Source organism: Ictidomys tridecemlineatus, unplaced genomic scaffold (assembly GCF_052094955.1).
Source record: "Ictidomys tridecemlineatus isolate mIctTri1 unplaced genomic scaffold, mIctTri1.hap1 Scaffold_54, whole genome shotgun sequence".
In the NCBI taxonomy this organism is placed as follows: Eukaryota; Metazoa; Chordata; class Mammalia; order Rodentia; family Sciuridae; genus Ictidomys; species Ictidomys tridecemlineatus.
Window position 1 is genome coordinate 976,368 of NW_027523576.1, and position 20,860 is coordinate 997,227.

The 20,860-nt window shown below is 54.2% G+C and overlaps 1 long non-coding RNA gene and 1 pseudogene across 2 annotated transcripts in view; one reads left to right on the forward strand and one right to left on the reverse strand.

Annotated features, from left to right (window-relative positions):
• LOC144373993 (endothelin-converting enzyme 1-like) overlaps nt 1-20,860 on the forward strand; it is a 71,240-nt pseudogene that overhangs the window by 39,329 nt on the left and 11,051 nt on the right. Inside the window, exons 6-14 of the transcript XR_013433524.1 lie at nt 2,805-2,926; nt 3,943-4,089; nt 5,104-5,169; nt 6,120-6,311; nt 12,832-12,974; nt 14,413-14,526; nt 18,087-18,197; nt 19,855-19,953; nt 20,661-20,738. The product of XR_013433524.1 is annotated as an endothelin-converting enzyme 1-like (transcript). The remainder of the gene's footprint in view (nt 1-2,804; nt 2,927-3,942; nt 4,090-5,103; nt 5,170-6,119; nt 6,312-12,831; nt 12,975-14,412; nt 14,527-18,086; nt 18,198-19,854; nt 19,954-20,660; nt 20,739-20,860) is intronic.
• Nucleotides 6,271-6,740, reverse strand: LOC144373995 (uncharacterized). The gene is made up of 2 exons (XR_013433526.1): nt 6,484-6,740; nt 6,271-6,347 (listed from the first exon to the last, which is right to left on the reverse strand). It is a non-coding gene; the product is annotated as an uncharacterized LOC144373995 (long non-coding RNA).

The following is a 20,860-nucleotide window of genomic DNA, read 5'->3' on the forward strand; positions in this document are numbered from 1 at the left end:
GGGGTCCAGGCGTGGTGCCCCTGGAGGGGGCGCAGCACAGCACACACCTGCATTTCCTCTCCATGCAAATCCTGGGAGGCACCAGCCCCATCACCCTCCTCCCCTGAGGTGACATCCTGCCTTGTTAAACACAGACGCCGAGCTCCCTTCTTTGAGCACATGTTGCTGAAGGCCTACTTTGTGCCTGTTCAGGTTTTGGGGACACAGGGATGACTAAGACACAATGTGGGGCGAGACAGCCCCACTCCCGCTCCATGTCAGCCTCCTCCTGCCCAAGCAGGGCTTCCTCTGGCCACTTTCCCAGGCCTCTCCCACCATCCTCTCATGGCTTCCGGCACCTTCTCTTCATACTCCCCTGTGTGGAATCAAACACTCTTGTGACTTTAGTTGCCATCTGTTCACTACTGGGCTGCCAGCTTCCTCGGACAGATCCGTGCATCTCCACACCCAGCCTGGTGGCCACCAAAAACCCACAGCTGTGGGAAAGCCAGTGAGTAGGATCCCAGGTTGCTGGAGGAACTTTGAGCTTGGTTGGGGAACCTCTCAACAAAGGAGAGAGGGAGGCCATGCTTGAAGGCAGTGTCGTTGACCTCCAAGTGCTAGGGAAGGAAGGGACAGGCAGCCTCAAGCTGGAACTCATAATGTGCTGTGATTAGCACAGCCAGGCTGTTCCTGGTGAGCCTTCCGTGGGCCTCTTATCTGGGTGGCCTTGGGCTCTGGAGGAGGGAGATGCCAGGCCCTCTAGCTGTGCACAGAGCACCTCCCCTAACAGTGGCCCTGGCATTCAGGGTCATGACTGGAGCCAGATGTGGATGGTGAGGTGCAGCTTCTGGGCCTGGCAAATGATGACAGTTCTCCTGCTTGTCCTTCCAAGAGCCTAGCTGCTGGGAAGGGAAAAGCATTGCCACAGAGCTGAGGCCACTGGGGTGAGGGACTCCCCTCTGCCGCCCCATGCTCTGCTTCCTGAGTCGGAGGTGTGGCAGCAACCCTAGCTTGGCCCCCTTTCCCTCCTTTGTCCCCAGGAAGCCTCACACAGGTGTCTCCAGAGCCCAGCAGCAGCCCTTGGTCTCCAGGGCAAGGCTTGCCCCTCCTTGTTCAAGCCCCTAACCTCCATCTCTCATTCAGGGCCTTCTCTTGGCTCTGACCTGTCTTCAGTCCAGCCCGCTGAGTGGCCTTTCCGGGGCTACCTCCCAGATCTCAGCTAGACTGGGCTTGATGCCCTCTGACCAGTGATAACCATGGTGCTATTTATGCCAGAATGGAGGGATGGGGAGCCTTCTGGGTTGAGAACTGGAGAAGCTGATTAAAGACTGGCCAGGAAGTGACTCGTGCCCTTGGCACCCAGCGAATGCCACACACTTTCCTTCTAGCAGCAAGCCCTTCCTGCTTCCTTCCTTGGCCCCACGCTGTCCACTCCCTCCACCCAGTGCCCTTTGCCCTGTTTCTACCTGGAGACCGCCTTTGTTTCTCTTTGAGACCCAGCTCCAATAGAACCTCCTCTGGAGGCCCCCCCACACCCAGGCAGAGGGGGGTGCTTCTCTGTGTTCCAGAGCCTCTGCAGTGTTAAAGCACTTTTGTGTGCTGTGTTCCTTCCTTGGCACATCTATGTCCCCGCTAGACTATAAGCTCTTTGGGGATAGAGAGCAGGTCTTAATTTTGTGCCCAGAGTGCTGAGAATGTTCTGGAAGGAGCAACATAGGAGAGGTTCTGGGTAAAAAAAATAGACTGAGAAAGTATGGAAGCAAGTGGGGTTTTAGCAGGGTCCCATGCCGAAGCCTCCTGGGGTTGAGGACATTGTTGTCTGGCCCCAGAGTACCCACAGTACCTGGCACAGAGCAACCCTTTGCTCTGCGTCCCATGGATGGATGGGTCGATAGAGGCCCGCGAGAAAGGTGCCTATGGAGGAGGTGGGTTTGGAGAGATCTTGGGAGAAAGCAAAGGAAGAGGTTTAAAGTCAGAGAGCAACTAATCTGAGAGAAGGACAAGTGGCCAGCCCAGGGTGGGAGCAAGCTGGACAGATGGACGCAGGGGCCAGGAATCTTACGTGGTCTGGAGTGAAGCTCTGAGACAAACATGCAGACCCAGAAGCCCCAGCACATAGTAGGTCCTGGGGACCTGAGTACTCAAACTCGTCAGGTACAGATGGGGACCTTCCGTGCTGTGTTCACACAGGAGGGTGGCCTTCAGCAGGCGGCTCTGGACCAGGGGCTAAGGACAGGGGGGATAGGAAGGGAGTCTGCGGGTGGGTGGGTGGGTGGGTGGGGGTCTGGGAACCAAAGAGGATGAGGTGCTGCTGGCCTGAGTTGGGGAGGGACGGGGAAAACAGCCCTTGGAGTCGTCTGCAGGTCTGTTGACTACGCCTGGCCCCCCGAGGAGGAAGCAGAAAGTCAATTCACAGTGAATGAGGCCTTTCAGGCTTCACTCAACCCCAGTGTTTCTCACAAGGAAAGTGAGCTGTGATCTGAAGCCGAGACATGGCTCTGTCCCAGCACCAGGCAGGGGAGTTCCTGCCACACGTTGGCTGGCAGGGATGCAGACTGTCTTGCTGGGTGGGCCCGGGCTGCCATGCCAGGGACAGGTCCTCAGGCCTGATCAGCAGATGGGCAGAGACAGGGCATGCCCTCCTGATCTGCACCCAACTAGGATGGGGGCACTCATACCCGCTGGGGCTGGCTGCTCCCTGACAGCAGCTGCCCTGACGGCTTCACAGTGGGGAGCACCGAGGCTCCAAAAGGAACTTGCCTGGGGATCCCCAGCAGGTAAATGGGGGCTTATTCAATATCTGCTATCTCTTATCCTTCTAGAAAATTCCACAGCCAGCTTGAGTGAGGCAGAAAGGAAGGCCCAAGTATACTACCGCGCATGTATGAATGAAACCAGGATAGAGGAGCTCAGGGCCTAGTCCCTGATGGAGCTGATTGAGAAGGTGAGTCCCTGGGACACACTCTGGCCTCCCTCCTGCCGCGCCTCCTGCCAGCCCCTCTGGCTGCAGCTCTCAGGCCCACTGGTGCTCAGCCAGCCCACACCTCCAGCCTCCGCACCCAGCTGGAACACGCAGCCAGTCTGTCTGCCACTGCGTGTGCATGCACGTCTGTGCATGGGGGGACTGTCTGTTGTAATGTGTGGGGTTGTGTGTCAGCATCTGTTGAGGACATCTAAGTGTCTCAGTGCATCTGCGTGGGCCTTGGGGACGATATTCACTGGGAATCTCTTCCTCTGGATTGCCACTTCCCTTTCCTCAGGAGGTGGGTTGAGTGTGCGAGAGGTGTGTGTTATTCCAGAGAAACCAACAGGGAGTCTTAGGCCAGCAACAGAGCCAGACCTGCTGGCTGGAGGCCTCGCCTTGCTCCTGAGCCCAGGAGAAATCTTCCCTCCGGCCAGGCTGCCTGGCACAGACAGAGATGGCTGCGGCTTTTCTGGCCACCCTTTGCTTGCTCAAGGGCTCGCCATCCTATCTCAGTTCGGGGAAGGTATTGCTGCAAGCATGGGGACTCTCCCAGTCCCTCCTCTCTGGCACAGGCCCCATGTGCCAGTGTGTGCCAATCCTGGAGGACCAAAGAGAATTTCTTTTAAGTCCCAACTTGGAGAGAGACCAAGGTAGACCCTAGCTTATCAGCCTTTTTCAAAATACAGAGCCTTATTTCCCGTAGTCACAATTGGATTTATGTCTTAATAGTAATCACGTTCGTGTGATTGATTGTCCAACAAATGAACAGCACAGGGGGCAAAGTCTCTGGGATTCCCAGCTCATTTGTTAAGGTTGAGTCTTTGCTCCCTCCGTGGGTCTCCAGGTCACAGGTCAGAAGCCCTTTCATTTGCTCTGGACGCTCCCAGAGGTCAGATGACTGCTCCAGGGTCACAGAGCAAGTCAGCTGCAGAACCAGAATTTGCACACAGGCTCCTTACCACCTTCCCCTCCCTATCTGCTCTGCCTTCTCCCAGCTTGGAGGCTGGAATATCACAAGTCCCTGGGCCAAGGACAACTTCCAGGACACCCTGCAGGTGGTCACTGCCCACTACCGAACCTCACCCTTCTTCTCCGTCTATGTCAGTGTAGACTCTAAGAACTCCAATAGCAATGTGATCCAGGTGAGCAGGCCTGGGCCAGGGAAGCAAAGGGTGTGGCCTCCTCGGGTGGAGGGAGACCTGCCCTGGGCCGTGGCAGCAGGCTCTGGTTTCTAAGCCGGGATTATTTCTGGCAGCCCCAAGCAGTGAGATTTTTACAGGCAAGAGACTATGAGAGGGCAGACTAGCCATCTCGGTGGGCAGCTCATCATGGGCCACAGAAATGACAAGTGATATCAACTCCTGGGCACAGCTGTAGCCACCTCTTTGTCCCCTCACTTAGCCTCTGGCTCTGTGGTGCTGCTTGGAATGCTTTTGGTCCATCTCTCCCACCAGAGCCTGCCCAAGGCTGAGGATCAGCACACCCAGGAGAGCCGATTAGGGGTCATAAAGGCTTAGTTCTCAGCCCAACTGCGCCACTCACTCACTGTGTGACCTTTACAAGCATCAACCTCACTGAGGTACACTTTCCTTTTCATCCTAATGAACTATAATAGCAGCTACCCAGGTTGAGTCAAGGTGTGGCCAGAAGGTTCCAATGGTAGCCATCAGGAAGTGACCCTCCTCTGCCTGCCCCACTCTCAAAAACCCTGTACTGACACTGTCCTCTTGAATCCTCATTCTAGCTCCGAAGGTTAGGTGTTATCTCCCTAACTTTCTGGGCGAGGGACCTGGGGATCAGAAAGGTTAAGTAACTTGGGTTAAGGTTAAGCCACCTGTGTTGGCTCCTCATCACTTGGGAAGGGTTGAGAGAAGTAGAGTGCATTGCTGAGACCAAGGGGTGTTTGAAGAGGAAGGAGGCTCTGTCCAGCCCTCAGAAGGGCCCAGGTCTCTGCAGCTGACCCCACAGGTGTACAGGAACGTGTCTGTCTTATCACTGAGTGATCCCATCTGTGACTTCGGCTACCGGCTTGTGCTCCTGCTCGGACCTGAGCTGGTCCTCAGTGCCTGGTGTGAGAAGTCCTGGGGCAGGCAGAGGCCGCAGGAGACACACAAGCCTGCAGCAGGGCCTTCCTCTCACTCTGCCTCCCTCTTTAGGTGGACCAGTCTGGCCTGGGCTTGCCCTCCAGAGATTACTACCTGAACAAGACTGAAAACGAGAAGGTGAGTGGGACTTTGCAGTGGTTCTCCCACCATGTCCCCCACAGCATACCTGGGCAGGTCTTAGAAGCTGGGGGAACACAGGGGTATCACTTTCCTGATGGGCAACAGGCAGCCCAGTCAGGGGAGGGATGCCCCCAGGCTCGCTAGTTCATATGCAGGCACTGTGGGCACAAAGAGCAGGGGTTAGGTGTCATTTGTCCCCATTGTAGAGAGGTGCAGTAGCAGCCCCCACCATCTGAGGGTCTCAGACCTTTTATATACCTCACCTCTAACGCTCCCAGTCACCCCAAATTCACTCAGCCTCTCTGAACATCATTTGCTTTATCTGTCAAATGGATATTCATTTTACCTTGCCCTATACAGAGGAAGAAATAAGTCTCAGAGACAGAAGTGACCTGTTCAAAGTCACACAGCCAGTAAGTGGGGAGATCCAGAGCCACAACCAGATCACCTCCAACCCCTCACAGCTCTCCCTTCCCCTGCCTGGCCCACCTGAGGTTCACTCGCCTATCCACGGGGCTCGAGGTCCAGTAGGAGAGGGAGACATTACTTAACTGACCACCCAACTAGATGCCAACTGTATACATTGTGATCAGGGCAGAGGGAGCCGAGAAAGGACTTGATTAAGCTCTAGGGATGTGGTGGCAGAGGGTGGTTCAGAAAAGGTGCATTTCCAGAACAGGAAGATGGCTGAGGACGACCCGTGAAGGCAGGGCCAGAGCAGCAGGGGCCAGCCTCAGGGACCTATGTGTGCCCAGAGGCGGTGGGCTTTACCAGGAGCGCCACGGACACCAGTGAATACACACAGCGCCAGAATCCTCTCCAGAGCTGTTTTCCAGCATGTTTCCTGGGCCCCGTGCACAGGGCCGCAGCTGGGCCGGCCTCACCTGGCCCACTGGGCGGCAGGTGGCAACCACTGACAGACAGTTTTGGGGTGCTGGGTTCCACAGGTGCTGCCGGGATACCTGAACTACATGGTCCAGCTGGGGAAGCTGTTGGGCTGGGGAGATGAGGACACCATCTGGCCCCAGATGCAGCAGATCCTGGACTTTCAGACAGCGCTGGCCAATATCACCATCCCCCAGGAGAAGCGTCGGGACGAGGAGCTCATTTACCACAAAGTGACGGCCGCCGAGCTGCAGGTACCCTGTGCGCCAGCTACTGCAGGGGCAGGGCCACTGGAGTACACAGAGTCGGACAGGGCTCTTCAGGGGAGGGGTCATACCCACTTCATCATGACCTTAAAGCCACCCTTGGAAGGAGGTGTTTATGCCCAGGTTACAGATAGACTGGGGCTCAGACAAGTAAGATTACCTGCTGGTGGCCACAGAGTGCAAAGGGACTCCAGAGCTAGGCTTCTTCCCTCGCCGGGCTGCTTCGTGTGACAGCATTTCCCTAGCAGCTCCCAGTCATCCAGCACCGAGCACTGAGTAAAGGTGGGGTGTGGATTCCGACGTTGCTTCTCCCTTTGCTGAACAGGAGATGAAGAGACATGGTCAGGGCCCGGAGGCTCCTGAGGGCAGGGCCGCTGGCCCTGGGACTCAGGCTTGGCTCAGCTTTTGACCATGTCCCTAGGCGATATCCAGAGGTGTAACTGGGAGTCAGACCTGTACTTTCTGTGAAACTGGTGTGACTCAACGGAGACCTGCTGTCTCCTCCGTAGGCCAGCCTTGCCGAGGCTTCCCCCTGGTGGCTGCTCAGGCCTCCAGGGCCTGGGGTGGACTTCCTACTGCTTCCTTCTTTCTGGCCCATGTGCTGTTGCTGACCCGCTTGTCCTGGGCCCTGGAGGTCTCCGAGGAATGAGCAGAGTGGTCCCACAGATCTCCCTGTTCCTTGCCCTCAGGCAGGAGCGCCTGGTGGCCCTTGCTGTTCTGCTGGGGCAGACCCTGCACCTGCGGTGGGTTCCACTGCCGGTCGGTCTTCTTCCAGCTTCTCTCCCATCCTTTCCCTCTTCTTTCGAGGAGGAAATTCCTTCCCTTTTTTCCTCCTCCATCTGACAGATGTATCAGGGGCCACTTGGGCCCCGCTTTCCTGTGCTTCTGGTCTGGTGGGGACACTAAGAAACAATCCCAGTCTCCCTTCCTAGTGCTGTGGGCGAGAGAAGCAGGGACTGAGGCCCGGTGGGGAAGGGCTGGGGAAGCTGAGTGTACACCTGCCCTGCAGGGACCTTGGTGTGTGCAGGGCCTCGTGGGCTTCATTCTGGAAGTCGTGCTTCCATTGGTTTTCCTGGGTGAAGTGTGTGTCCCTCTGGCCCCAGGCACAGGGCTACAGCCATCCCTGCTCCACCCTGGCCTAATGGGCAGCAGTTTGGGAGTGTTGAGTCCCTGGCTGACTGGATACCTGCACTACATGGTCCATCTGGGAGGCTGCTGGGCCCGGGGGTTAGGGCACCACCTGGACCCCGATGCAGCAGATCCTGGACTTTGAGACGCACTTTATCCTGAGGGCTGCGGGGGGTGGGGTCTCCCAGGCACAGGTGCAGCCCATGCAAAGACCTGGGCTGAGGCAAGAAAGCCCAGCCTTCTGGTGGCACAGCTGCCCCTCGGGTCTCCAGGGAGGTTGGTGGCAGGGTGAGTGGTTCGCGCGGTTTGTTATGGAGATCGGCAGCCTGTGTTGGGCACCATCTGGCACTGTTTTTCCGCTCTGAGGCCGGGAGGTGGAGGGAGATGCAGTTCGCCCCCAGCTGCAGGGGGCCTGGCCTGAGCACTCGCCTCACGGCTCTGACATGGTGCTCAGAGAATGGACATCAATCTGGCATGGCCAGCAGATTCTGCCCCGGGGCAGCCTCTCCCCATTGCTTTCACTCTCTTGTTTCATGGAAGAAAGGAAAGGTCATAACTTCAGCAGGGGCTGAAGATCACACAGTGCCTGCAGGGGGCCTGGAGTCAGAGGGTCACACCTTGAGCCGTGTGGCCTTGGCAGGTGAGGAGCCCACCCTGAGCCTTGGTTTCCTTCCAGGTAAAAAGCCCTTGCTCATCTGCTCACACCTGTTCTGTGCGGGAACAGAGACAAATGAGACACCACCCCTGCCTTCACCAGGGATAGTGGCTCTTAACTCTTAAGTCATGGAGTCTTTTGAGAACAACTCAAAAACTACAGACTGTCACCCAGGAAAAATGGGCATGTGTGCATGAAAAAAACACACAGGCTAACATTTAGAGAAGTCCTGGATGCCCCCAAAACCTGACTGGCCTGCCCTCGGGTTATGAGGACATAACATGACGCAGAAGATGAGATTTTGTTTTGTAAACTGGCATGCGCCGTGGAAAAGTAGCATCCCAGAAGTAAATATCAGTAGTGCTGTGCTTTTGTGATCGGTGATATTTCTCAGGTCCCTATCACTAAATTAACTTGAATCATTCCACCCTGGGACAGAGTGTCTTCTTCTCTGGTAGCTGGAGATTTGTTTTCTTCTCCTACTCAAGATGAATCGAGGAGAGGGACTCCAGGCTTACGTGTGGTTCAAGGCTAGACCTGCTGGAACAGAATGGTGTTCCAGGCTAGCCCCAAGTGGAGTTCGGATTCAGAGCCATGAGTCGGGCCACCTTCTGCTGCTCTAGGGGTGGAGGGGGGCCTTCTCATTCTTTTCTAGGACCTCCCGTCCCGCAAGCTGTTTGGGCCTCGGCCCTATCCTCTGCCATTTCTCCTGTAAAAATGAAGCCAAAAAGCACCCTCATCTTTCCCACTCCTCAGGCCTGAGTTGGTTGGTGTGCAGCGGTCCTCCTAGGCTCTGGGTGTGGGAAGCAGCTCTCAGGCCTGCCTCTAGGGGATTTGAGTCAGGGCAGAGTGTCCTAGTCCATTAAAACTGCTGCATTAGCCAGGCGCACCTGTAATCCCAGTGGCTGGGGAGGCTGAGGCAGGAGGATAGTGAGTTCAAAGCCAGCCTCAGCAAAAAGCAAGGTGCTAAGCAACTCAGTGAGACCCTGTCTCTAAAGAAAATACAAAATAGGGCTGGGGGTGTGGCTCAGTGGTCGAGCACCCTGAGTTTAATTCCCCAGCACCAACCAACCAAACAAACAAACAAAACTTCCACATCCATGGAGATGGATCTCGGCACCTGCGTCTCAGGAGTTCACTAAAGCAAGACACTGAAATGTGGACGTCCTGCTGTCAGCATAAGGCTCTTTATCTCCGAGTTGTGAGAATTGCCCTGTCAGGACTCTGCTCTCCCGGAATGAGCAGGTTTGTGATGAGTAGTAGGGTTTTCCACACCTGATGCCTCACCCTGCACCAGGGATCCGCCACCTCAGTTCATAAAGCTCTCGTGAGCCCTGTAACTGGTGACATTCGGTAAACTAACCCACTTTCCCAGGGTCTTTGCCACCAGGCCATGCATTCAGGTGACCCTGATTGTGGGATCCAGTTTGAAGGTCTCATCAGACACCTCTGAATTCTGTGGCCACAGAAATGTAGAGATTGGCCTGAGGGTCTCCTGCCAGGGAGAGGGGAGGCTCCGGGCCACGGGGGAGGCCAGGCTGAGAGGCCTGCGGCAGTCAGCTCTGGGGGCAGGGTCACTGACCCCATCTTAGGGAAAGGATAGACAGTGCCCCTGGTTCCTGCTGGGGACTCTGATCTAGGACTCCTCACGCCCAGCTCAATGTCACCAGCTCATGTCAACTCAGCTCATGTCGCAGGGCTGTGCTGGTGCCTGCCGGCTCGGGGCCCACTGTGCTCTTCTCTTCCCAGCCTCGTGAGGGTTTGCCATTGGTGTTGGTGGGAACATTCACCCAGGGATGACACCAGTCAGCCCCCTACTGAGAACTGGTCGATGACTTGTACCAGCACAATACCGCCTTTGGGAGCTGCCCCCGCCCCGTCCCCAGCCTCATCTGTCCTTTGAGATGTTTGTTCCCCAATGGATTAGATGTCCACTTAAACCCAGGAGCAGGGGCTGGGGTTGTGGCTCAGTGGTAGAGCACTTGCCTTGCACGTGTGAGGAACTGGGTTCAAGTCTCAGCATCACATATAAATAGGGGAAGGTATTATGTCCATCTACAACCAAAAAAAATTAAAAAATATAAAAAAATAAACCCAGGAACAATGGCCTTGGGGTGGAGCCCAGTGGTAAAGCCTGTGCTTAGCCTGCTCAAGGCCCTGAGTTCAATCCCCAGCACCCCGCCAAATACACCCAGAGACGAGTGCCCTGAGTTTTATTTAACCCCCACAGTAAACCATATAACCTCAGGAAAGTCACCTTCCCTGATCAGCAAACTCAGCCTCTGTGAATTGGGGGTCTTGTGACTGACTGCCTGTCCCAGCAGGCGGGAGTGGATCTTAGGTGGCTTTATGGGTACGGTTTTCCTGTATGAAGGGAATGCATTTCTCACTTCCCGTATTTGTCTTACATTTTGCCCTTTCAAGAGAATAGAGAATGGAGTTTGAAATCTGCCAGGCCCAGGGCCACTTTTGGAAGGTCTTAAGCGATGATCGTAATTTCTGGATTTGCTGGCTAAGTCAGATGCCCATCCAAGTGATTGACATGTAGAGGTGTCTTTGCTAAAAGACGAGATATGCAGCCCAAAGCCTCATGTTCTGTAAAACTGCACACTAAAAATAACTGAATGTGTGGGGAATACAGGGACAGAGCAGACACATTATGCAGCTCTGCTTGAGGAACTGACACCAAGGGACACACACCAGCATTGAAGCCCGAATCTCTATGTGTTTGCACTTAAGCTGGGCCGCTCGGGCCAGCGTCGGACTCACAGAGACAGGTGGGGGTGGGAAGTGGAAAGCACAGAGTTCAAGTCTTGCAAAAGTCATCTGCAGCTGGGTGAGCCACATCCCCAGCCCTTTTTATTTTTCATTTTGAGACAGGGTCCCACTAGGTTGCTGAGGCTGGCCTTAATTTGAGATCCTCCTGCCTCAGCCTCCTGGGTTTCTGGGATTACAAATGTGCAGCATATTTTACCACAATTTATTTTTAAAATATTGTAGGACTTCATAACAAAAATCTGCCACCTCAAGAGGGATAGCTCGCATAGCTGGAGGCTGCTGATGCAGGAGATGCTGGCCGTGATGTGGAGGTGTTGGGGGACACACCTCTGAGCAGGGCACCTTGGGGTGCCAAAGGGAAAGTGAGATCTGTTGGGAGCTGATAGTTATGAAAATCCAAGTGTCTCTTTGGAAAGCCCTGGGTACAGGTTCTCATATTAGGTCCTTAAAACAGAGCTGCTGGGGCTGAGGTTGTGGTTCAGTGGTGGAGCGCTCTCCTAACGGGGTGAGGCACTGGATTCAATCCTCAGCATCACATAAAGATAAATAAATAAAAATAAAGGCATCATGTCCACCAAAAAAAAATACTTAAAAAAAAAAAAAAAACAGAGCTGCCGCTGGGCATGATGGTGCATGCCTACTATAATCCCAGAGGCTTGGGAAGATGAGGCAGGAGGATCAAGAGTTCAAGGCCAGCCTCAGCAACTTAGTAAGGCCCCAAGCAACTTAGCTGCCTCAAAATAAAAAGGGCTGGGGGTGTGGTTCAGTGGTAAAGTGGCCCTGAGTTCAGACCCCAATAACTCCCCAAAACAAACAAGCACAAAGAGCCGCGGGCTTGGTGTGTGCAGGGCTGAGCTGCAGGCTTCTCCCTTTTTGCTGCAGTCATCACCGACTTTGCTGTCCCAGCTCCCCCCTCGGCAGCCTCACCTGTGGACTACAGTTTACCCCACAACACTGGCCCTCCTGAATGTTGGATCCTCTGCAGCAGACTGCTGCTGCTGACACCCTTGTTTTTTTTTTCATATTTTCCTTTTTTATTGATTGTTCAAAACATTACAGAGCTCATGATATATCATCTTTCATACATTTGACTCAATTGAGTTTTGAACTCCCATTTTTACCCCAAATACAAATTGCAGAATCACATCTGTTACATACTCACATTTTTACATAATGGCATATTAGTGACTGCTGTATTCTGCTACCTTTCCTATCCCCTACTATCCCCCCTCCCCCCTTCCCTCCCATCTTCCCTCTCTACCTCCTCTGCTGTTGTTCAATTCTCTCCCTTTTTTCCCCTCCCCCTTGCCCCTCATAACCTCTTATAATTTTGTGTATTATTGAAGGTCTCCTACCATTTCCATATGCTTTCCCTTCTCTCTTCACACCCTTGTTGAGTTGGACAGTGCTGGCTTCTGTGTGTGACCCTCACAGTTACCAGATATACGGGACTCATTGTCATGATGATCCCTGTTTTTCACATGAGGTGCTGAGGCACAGATGGGCACATTAATTTATTAAAGGTTGCACAGCTCATAAGCAAGAAAGCTACACCAGGAAAGCTACCTAGCCCATCTCCTGATTCTTAATAGTTAGGGGTCTGAGGCTCCATGTCTTTCTCTGTAAATGGGGATAATTATGGCCACTGCTTGGTCAGTTGGGCAGTGGCACATGCTGCATGGGAAGGGCATGGTGATGGTGGTGGCTGCTGTGCCTGCTGCTGCTGCAGCCTCTCATCCCACCCTGGTTCCGCTTCAGATGTGGTTTGCCTCTGGCTCCTGGGGACGTAGTCCACAGCAGCACTCACCAGCCAGCCAGCCTCATCCTGGAGCTCCATCTGCACCGTGGTCCCAGGGCAGAGGCACAATGATGCCTTCTGAGGGACACCCGAAGACGGGGCTGAGGAGAATCCACCCTCCAGCTGCACGCTGTCCCCTTCCCTTGCAGACCTTGGCACCGGCCATCAATTGGCTGCCCTTCCTCAACGCCATCTTCCACCCCGTGGAGATCAACGCGTCAGAGCCCATCGTGGTCTATGACAAGGACTACCTGGAGCAGGTCTCTGCCCTCATCAACTCCATGGACAAATGGTGAGGCCAGCAGCCCTGCTGGGCAGGAGGGGCAGGAGGGGCAGGGCGACCGGACACAGGGCGCCGCACCCTGGTGGGCTTCCCCGAGAGGCAGCAGAGGTTGCTGGTCCCCTGGGCAGCTTCAAATCCTGCTGCCCTCAGCCAGCTGTGTAGCTGTGGGCATGTCCCTTGTCCTTTGTCGAGGTCATACTGTCACCCATAAGATGGAGATGCAGATAGCATTTACCAAGCAGGGGATTCGTGAGAATCACACAAAATGATTCATGTTTTAACACGTTCCTAGCATGGAACGGGACGCTGCCAATACCACTTTTTTGATTAATACTTATGGGATTTTTATTTTATTTTATTTTTTTATTTCAAAGGCTTATAGAAATGTTGAAAAATACAGAAAATAGGAAAAATGTAAAATTATTCAAAATACTACTCTTGGTCATTTTGGGGGGTGTTTGTGTGTGTGTGCATATCAGGGAGAGAAGGTGTGAGGGAAGAGAGGATTCCAATCTATAGTTCTTCTTTCTCCTTAATGTGACTAGATGGATAATCTACTTTTCCCTTGACTTTTCATTTTTATTTTAGTAGGAGGAGTACTGAAGATTGAACCCAGGGGCACTTAACCACCGAGCCATATCCCCAAACTTTTTGTATTTTATTTAGAGACAGGGTCTCACTGAGTTGCTTAGGGCCTTGCTGTTGCTGAGGCTGGCTTTGAACTCATTGTCCTCCTGCCTTAGCCTCCAGAGCCACTGGGATTACAGACATGCACCACCGCTCCAAGCCTTGCCTTGACTTTCATTATGAATATTTTCCAGTGCCATCCCAAACCCTCTGTGAGGATCATTTTTATAGTTGCATAGTATTCCATCAACTGTACATGCAATCTTTGCCATACCCTCCCCCGTAGTCAGACTTTCAGGGTGATTCCAGTTGAGGCTAGATGTTGAATATAGTGAACATCTTTGTACTAAGGTAACATCTTTGCAAACTTGACTCAGCATGGTCAGTTGGTCAGCCACAGATAGGTTCCCTGTGCCCTGTGGGTGGAACATGGGAATTGTCTTCATGAAACCTGGCTGGCCAGAGCTTCCTTTCCTGCCCCTGCTGCTTTAAGGCCTCTACTTCTTGTCTGGCCTTCAGCAGGGAATGGCAGCCTCCTCCCAACTGTAGCATACACCACCAGGCAAGTCTCTAGGCAGCGGCTTCACAGCTTCAGACACAAAGCAGCTAAGCAGCAGCATGTATTGAGCACTGCTGGTATGCAAGTGATTGCACCGGACACTGGGGGGTTCTAGGCGGAGCACCAGGCGTTCCTCGGAGAGTTACATTCCATGTGCTTGGAAGGCAGCCGCCAACCGAGCCCCAGGTAGGCTAGGAAGGAGGCCGGGGTGAGGCTGTTCGGGAGCCCCGGGCATTTCTGAGCCAGCGTCCTGTTCCCCAGCCTGCTGAACAACTACATGATCTGGAACCTGGTGCGGAAAACGAGCTCCTTCCTTGACCAGCGCTTTCAGGACGCCGACAAGAAGTTATGGAAGTCATGTATGGGACCAAGAAGGTGAGCGGCGACAGTGATTCCTGGGTTCATGCTGAGCACCTACTGTGTGCTCTGCCCTGGGGCTGGTAAGACCACTGTACCCTCAGGGCTGTGGCACTTACGAGGGTTGAGTCTAGGAGGAGAATGAAGAGGCCACTGAGGGTCCATCTGGGGTCATGGGAACACTGATGGGGACTTAGGCCCCCAGGGTGGGCAGAGGCTTCTGGAAGGAGGTGGTTATGCCAAGCCAAAGCACAAAGAGGAGTCTTAGCAACTCAGCTGGTTTGCAGAGAAGGTAGTTTCTGTTCTGTCCCTCCAGCTGCTTCCCCGTGGAGATGTCAGTGCTCTCCTTATGTAACTGTGACTCTAAAGGTGGGGACTTCTTCCCCAGAAGCATCAAACACATCAAACACCTGCTCACGAGGGTTCCCTGATTCTTATCCTCCCTGTTTGTGGTCAGGGGAACCCAGTCCAGATCCAGGTTCTCTCAGGGAGCAGGAGTCCCAGGCCCCAGATCCAGTAGGCTCCACCCATTTTAAGTGCCCCCAAACCTCTGCGTCTCCTTTTGTAAGAGGCTTCCAGGCCTCCCTCCCTCCCTCTCGCCTGGGAAGCTGATGCCAAGAATTCTGATGCCAAGAATGAGGCCTCCCCATCTCACTTACACATCCAACAAACAGTTACTCCTGCACTGTCACCGTGGGCCAGGCCTCAAGCCCAGTGTGGGAATACCAAGATGGGTGGGATGGGTCTGTGCCCAGGAGCCCTGCCTGCCTGGGAGGTGCCAGGGCTGACCTGCCCTCATGTACCTAAGGATCAGAGAATGGCTGGGAGTGCCCCGGCTGCAGAGCAGGGGAGGCTGGGCAGAGATTTGAATGGGAGGTTCTGCTTCTTACCACACAGCCTTGGGCGGGTCACTTAAATGGGGCAGGGACTCGGTCTTCCCATCTGTGAAAAGGTGATCCCTGGGCTCCGTTTCCTCAGGCCGTAAAGTCGGTTCCAAAGGCGGAAGCTTCTACTGCATGCCTGGCCGGCTGTCCTCGTGCTACCTGCCTACAATCCGCAGATCTTGGTGGGGAGGAGGGACCCCTCTCCACTCCCTGCTGGTGCTCCTCGGGTTACGGTGAAGAGGCTACACGTCGCACAGCCTCCTCAGGGGCCTGCTGGCCCCTCCTTTTCTGCCCGGAGGTGGCCCCCACGTCAGATGAACCTGCCTGACCCTTTCTTGTTTCAAAGAGTTTTCTCCTCATTCCAAAACCTTTGTCGTAGGCAGTCAGAGTGGCCTTTTTGCGGGAAGTCACTGGAGCCAGACTCTCTGGGCTCAAGCCCACTGCAGCACTTACTCCCTGGGTGCTCCCTTTGGGCCAGTGACTTAACCTCTCTGTGCCTCATTCCTCTCCCTTAGTCTCCCTCGAGCATTCTAGGCGTGCGGGCTGCACACCCTGGGCTCTCAGGCACTCGGTGCTGTCACGGCTGTTGACATCATTACTGCACCTCTGTCTCCTGCTGGATGTTCTGGGCATTTCCACAGAGTCCTCAAGGGCAGGCCCGCCGTTGATTCAGCTCTAAATTCCTGAGACCTGGCAAAGTCCCCGAGCAGGGGAGTCACTCAGGGGACAAATGCGTGTGTGTAAAGTGAATGGGCTTCTCCAGAGACACCGGGCAGAAGACAATAAGAATCTGCCCGTGATCCAGCCGTCAGAGCCTCTGCCAAGCCTCACAGTTGGAGACTCCCTAGCTTTGACCCACTATGTGCTTGGCCTCAGCATATCCAGGCCAAGTCTGTGTCCAGCTGTGGGCTGCCCAGTGGCTGGCAGGGCTGCAGGCAGGAGGGAGAGGGGAGCAGAAAGCTGCCATTGAAACGGACACAGGTTGGGACAGCTAAGCAGAATCCAGGGGCTACACTTAGACTAGAATGACCTTCCCTTCCTTCTTGACTAGAAAAAAAATGTTTTAAGTCATAATTTACATACAATAGAGTATTTAGTATACCTGGCCATGGTGGCACACTCTGGTAATTCCAGGGAGACCCTGTCTCAAAAAAAAATTTGAGACATAGAGTAGTTTGGTGTGGTGTGAGGGTGGCCCTGGGTTCCATCCATAGCACCCCATTAAGAAAAAAAGAAAGCAAGCCCGCCTAGCATGTGTGAAGCCCTGGGTTCAACCCCCAGCACTTAAAAACAATATGCACACACATGTGTATAGAGTGTGGGTGAAGGATACAGTTTGTTGATTTGTGACAATGAAGTCGTGCGTGTGACCACCAGCCCGGTCAGGACAAACAAGGTTTCTGTGGACCCAGTTACCCGGCATGCCCTCGGGCCCCTTCCTGCGTCTCCCCAAGGTGCTGCAGATGGGCAGCCGAGTCCTACACTGTCTGCCTGGCCGCCTGGCTTAGTGAGTCTGTGGAATTCGTCATGTTGTGGCATCTCTGAGTAGCTGGTTCCTCCGTGCTGCCAAGTGGTATGTCGCTGTAGAAAAACAACACATTTTGTTTATCCATCTGTCTGCCGATGGGCATTTGGGTTGTTCACAGTAGGGCTGGTGTGAAGCAGGCTGCCCCAAGCTGGTTGTCACGCCTGTTCCTCAGGGTTAAGAGGACCCTGCAGCCGGACTGGTTTCCATAAGCAGGGTCATCACACCTGGTCATACACACTGTCCATGGAGGAATGGCCGGGCAGGGGGACAGCGAGGCTGAAACCCTCCCGGTGCTCTTTTATCAGCCCATGCTCTGGGGAGCTGCAGCTCAAGGACCATTTCTGGTTCATACTGAGGTGTCCTGTGGGCTAGCACTGCTTGTGGGTGAGACTGAGGAAGAACCAACTTAAGCCCGGCAAAGTGACACACCTGTGATCCAAGCTGCTGGGGAGGCTGAGGCAGGAGGATTGCAAATTCAAGGCCATTCTGGGCAATGAGCATTGAGAGACCCTATCTCAAAATAAAATATAAGGAAAGAGCTGGGGTTGGGGTGGGCATGCGGTTCAGTGGTGAGGCACTTGCCTGGCATCCTTAGCACATTAAAAAAAAAAAGCCGACATTGAAGTTTTGTGATGTCACTGTGGCCTTCTCTCTCTAGGAGGCTGTAAATGGGGCTGGGCCCCTGGCCTTCTGGGAAGGTTGCCGTTGCTCAGGTGGACAGGCAGCTTCCTGAGGTTCTGTGCCTCCAAGATTCCTTGTGTCCTCCAGGAGGCAGGACCAGGTGGAGTTGGCGGGAGCCCCAGATGGAGGACCAGGCATGTCAGAGTTCCCATCCCTGTGGCACCCCTACCCACTGTCACCTACTGGACCAGTGACTGCCCTTACTGAATTTCTGCTTCCTGTCTGTCCAGTGGCCCATCCCTGCCTGCTAGGGGTGCTCAGTGGCAGACCTTCGTGAAGTGCCAAGCACAGAGGCTGGTACTCAGGAGACAGTAGATGGTGGCCATGAGGGGTGTCTGTGGCCTAAAGTAACTTCTGTAGCCAGAAGAGGTTTGTCTCCCTGGAGTTCTGGGGGGAAGCACAGGCCTCCTATGGCGCCACCTCCCAGCCAGGCCTTGGGAGAAGGAGGACTGGGCCCAGTGACCCTCTGCGCTCGTGTTTTTCAGACCTGCCTTCCTCGCTGGAAGTTTTGCATGAGTGACACGGAAAACAACCTGGGCTTTGCCCTGGACCCCATGTTTGTCAAAGTGACCTTCGCCGAGGACAGCAAGAACATAGTAAGTACCTCCCCTGTGGACAGAGTGGGCATCGCATCTGCTGGACCACCCCCCACCCTGCCGCCAGCCTGACAGCCCACACTCTGCTCTGCTCTGGGCCTTTCCTGCTCCAGGCCACAGGATCCTGGGGCCTTCTTTAACTCAGAGGCCGTCTTCTCAGGCTGCAGGGAATGACTTACTAAATGACTTCCGTGGTTGAGCGCCAGGCCAGTTTGTGTTATTTAATTTGATCTTCCCAGTGACCCCACGAGGCTACCACAGCCATCTCCACCTCCTGGGGCTGTGAAGGACCCCACTAGGTAATGTTGACCTGGAAGTGACATTTTTCTTACTCTGAGGGTGACAGAATTATTCGGGCAGGTAGAGGATCATCATGGCTGAGTGCTGGGGAGACAGCCAGCCCCTAGCTCAGATTCTGGCTCTGTCACTTGGCTGGGTGACTTGAGCGGTGTTCTCCCCTCACCTGGGACATGAAAGTAGGGCTGTTTCATCTGCAGAGGGGTGTTAAATTGTTAAGGTGAGATTGCAATAAATCACCAAGTGGATCTTAAAGCAAGAGACAGGCCAACGGCCAGGCTGCTAGTCCACACCCTTCCACCCCCTCCCAGGGTTCGAGCACACCTTTTGTAGTCCAAAACCATATTAACGCATAAGTGGCTGTTGCTATGACTCAAACCATAAACGAACATCATAAGATCTAAAATCATAAGCAGTAAAGAGGGTGGGCCAAAACATCCCTAGTCAAGGACAAGTTAAAGAATGGCTACTAACATCTAGACAGTCCACCTCTGACAGGGTAGATTGTCCAAGAAAAATGGGAACTGAAGAGGGGACACTTTCACGTTATATAAGAATTGCCATCTGTGTCGCCTAACGTGCTATGCTAGGCAACCGCTCGCTGATGGGTGCAGAGGCGGAGCTTTTCCACGGGAGAAGTGTTTCTTACATGATGTGGAGTCTCAGGGCAAAATGGAGTCTGTGTGGTCATTGCCCACACAGCCTGGCCATAACAAAATGAGATGCTACACGTAAAGAACACCTGGCCCAAAATAAGCTACAGTCAATGGCAGCAATTGTTTATCACATCTGCTGAGGCAGAATCTGAATCCAGGTCTGTCTGGCCCCAGCCCCACGGCTCTTGCCTTCCCCTTCCCCAGAATTCTTCCATCTTCTATCTTTGGCCCCTGGGTCTGCCCGTGCATCGTCACCCTCAACAGCTGCCATTTGCGCCTGAGTGTGGCCTTTCTGAGTGCTCCTCAGATCAAGTTCTCTGGGTGTTAAAGCTCTATTCCATCAAATAGGATCCCATCAGCCTGGGAGAGGCCATGTCTTCTGGATGGCTCCAAAAGAGCACTCCACCATGCTAAAGGCTCCGAAACGTCCTGCTGCGGACCTTTCTGCTTCCCCAAGGCACATCCAAGCTCATTCGACCACAGAGACCAGTGCGCGGAAAGCCCGTCTTGTCTCACGGGATGTCCATGTTAGGAACATGGTCTGGAAGCACAGCCGTGGCCACCCTCTTAGCCTGCTCTGCAGAACCTGAGGCCTTGAGCGTGGGCTCAGTTTGACCTCAGGTCCAGTGTCATCCTGCCTGGGGCACTGGTTGCATCTAGGGGGCCAGTGCCCAGAGCTGAGGGTGCAACATCTGTCTCCTCAGGCCAGCGAGATAATCCTGGAGATCAAGTAGGCCTTTGAGGAGAGCCTGAGCATGCTGAAGTGGATGGATGAGGACACCCAGAAGTCAGCCAAGGAGAAGGTAAGGCCGCCCAGAAGCTCGGGCACCCAGGCTTTCTGCACTGGGTGAGAGCAGCAGAGAGAGAGCAGGGCTAGGAGAGGCCAGCCTGTCCCCTGGGCACGCATGGATGCTGTCCTGCCTTGTGACCAGTCTAGCAGGCCTGGGGGACAGCCTGAAGCCCAGTGTCACACATCTCTTGGCTGAAGGTGGACAGGCAGGAGAGCACGCGCAAGAGAGGTGGACCAAGCCACTGTGGTGCCCGCTCCCTCCACAGCTCCCAGTTCCCCAGCGGTGGGGGACGGAGCCTCAGAACCTCATCACCTGCCAAAGGTTCCAACCCTTGAATTTTGGGGACACATTTGGACCATAGCAGCTTCCCTTGGGGAAGCAACATTTAATCAGAAACCCAAAAGATTAACTGGGGGCTGGGGTGGTGGCTCAGCGGTAGAGCACTCGCCTCACCTTTGTGAGGCACTGGGTTTGATCCTCAGCACCACATAAAAGTAAAAAAAAAAAAGATATTGTGTCCACCTAAAAAAAAAATAAATATTTTTTGTTAAAAGATAAGTTAGGCAAGGAGAGAATGTTTCCAAAAAGAGATGTGAAAGTCCTAAGTGGGGAGGTGCCTGATCCCCCGCACCTTGACCTGACCCTGAGCACAGAGCCCACAGAGCTGGGGCCAGCAGGCCAGCATCGCAGGTGCTCAGTTCTGTGTCCCTCCCATCTAGGCGGGCGCCATCTACAACATGATAGGCTACCCCAACTTCATTATGGACCCCAAGGAACTGGAAAAAGTGTTCAACGACGTGAGTGGCTTATGCCCTGCCATCCCAAGTGCCCACTTGGGGAGGGGCCAAGGTGGGCGGGACGCCCAGGGCTTCTGGAGGCAGGGAGGCTGACCTGGCATCATGACAGCCATCAGGGGATT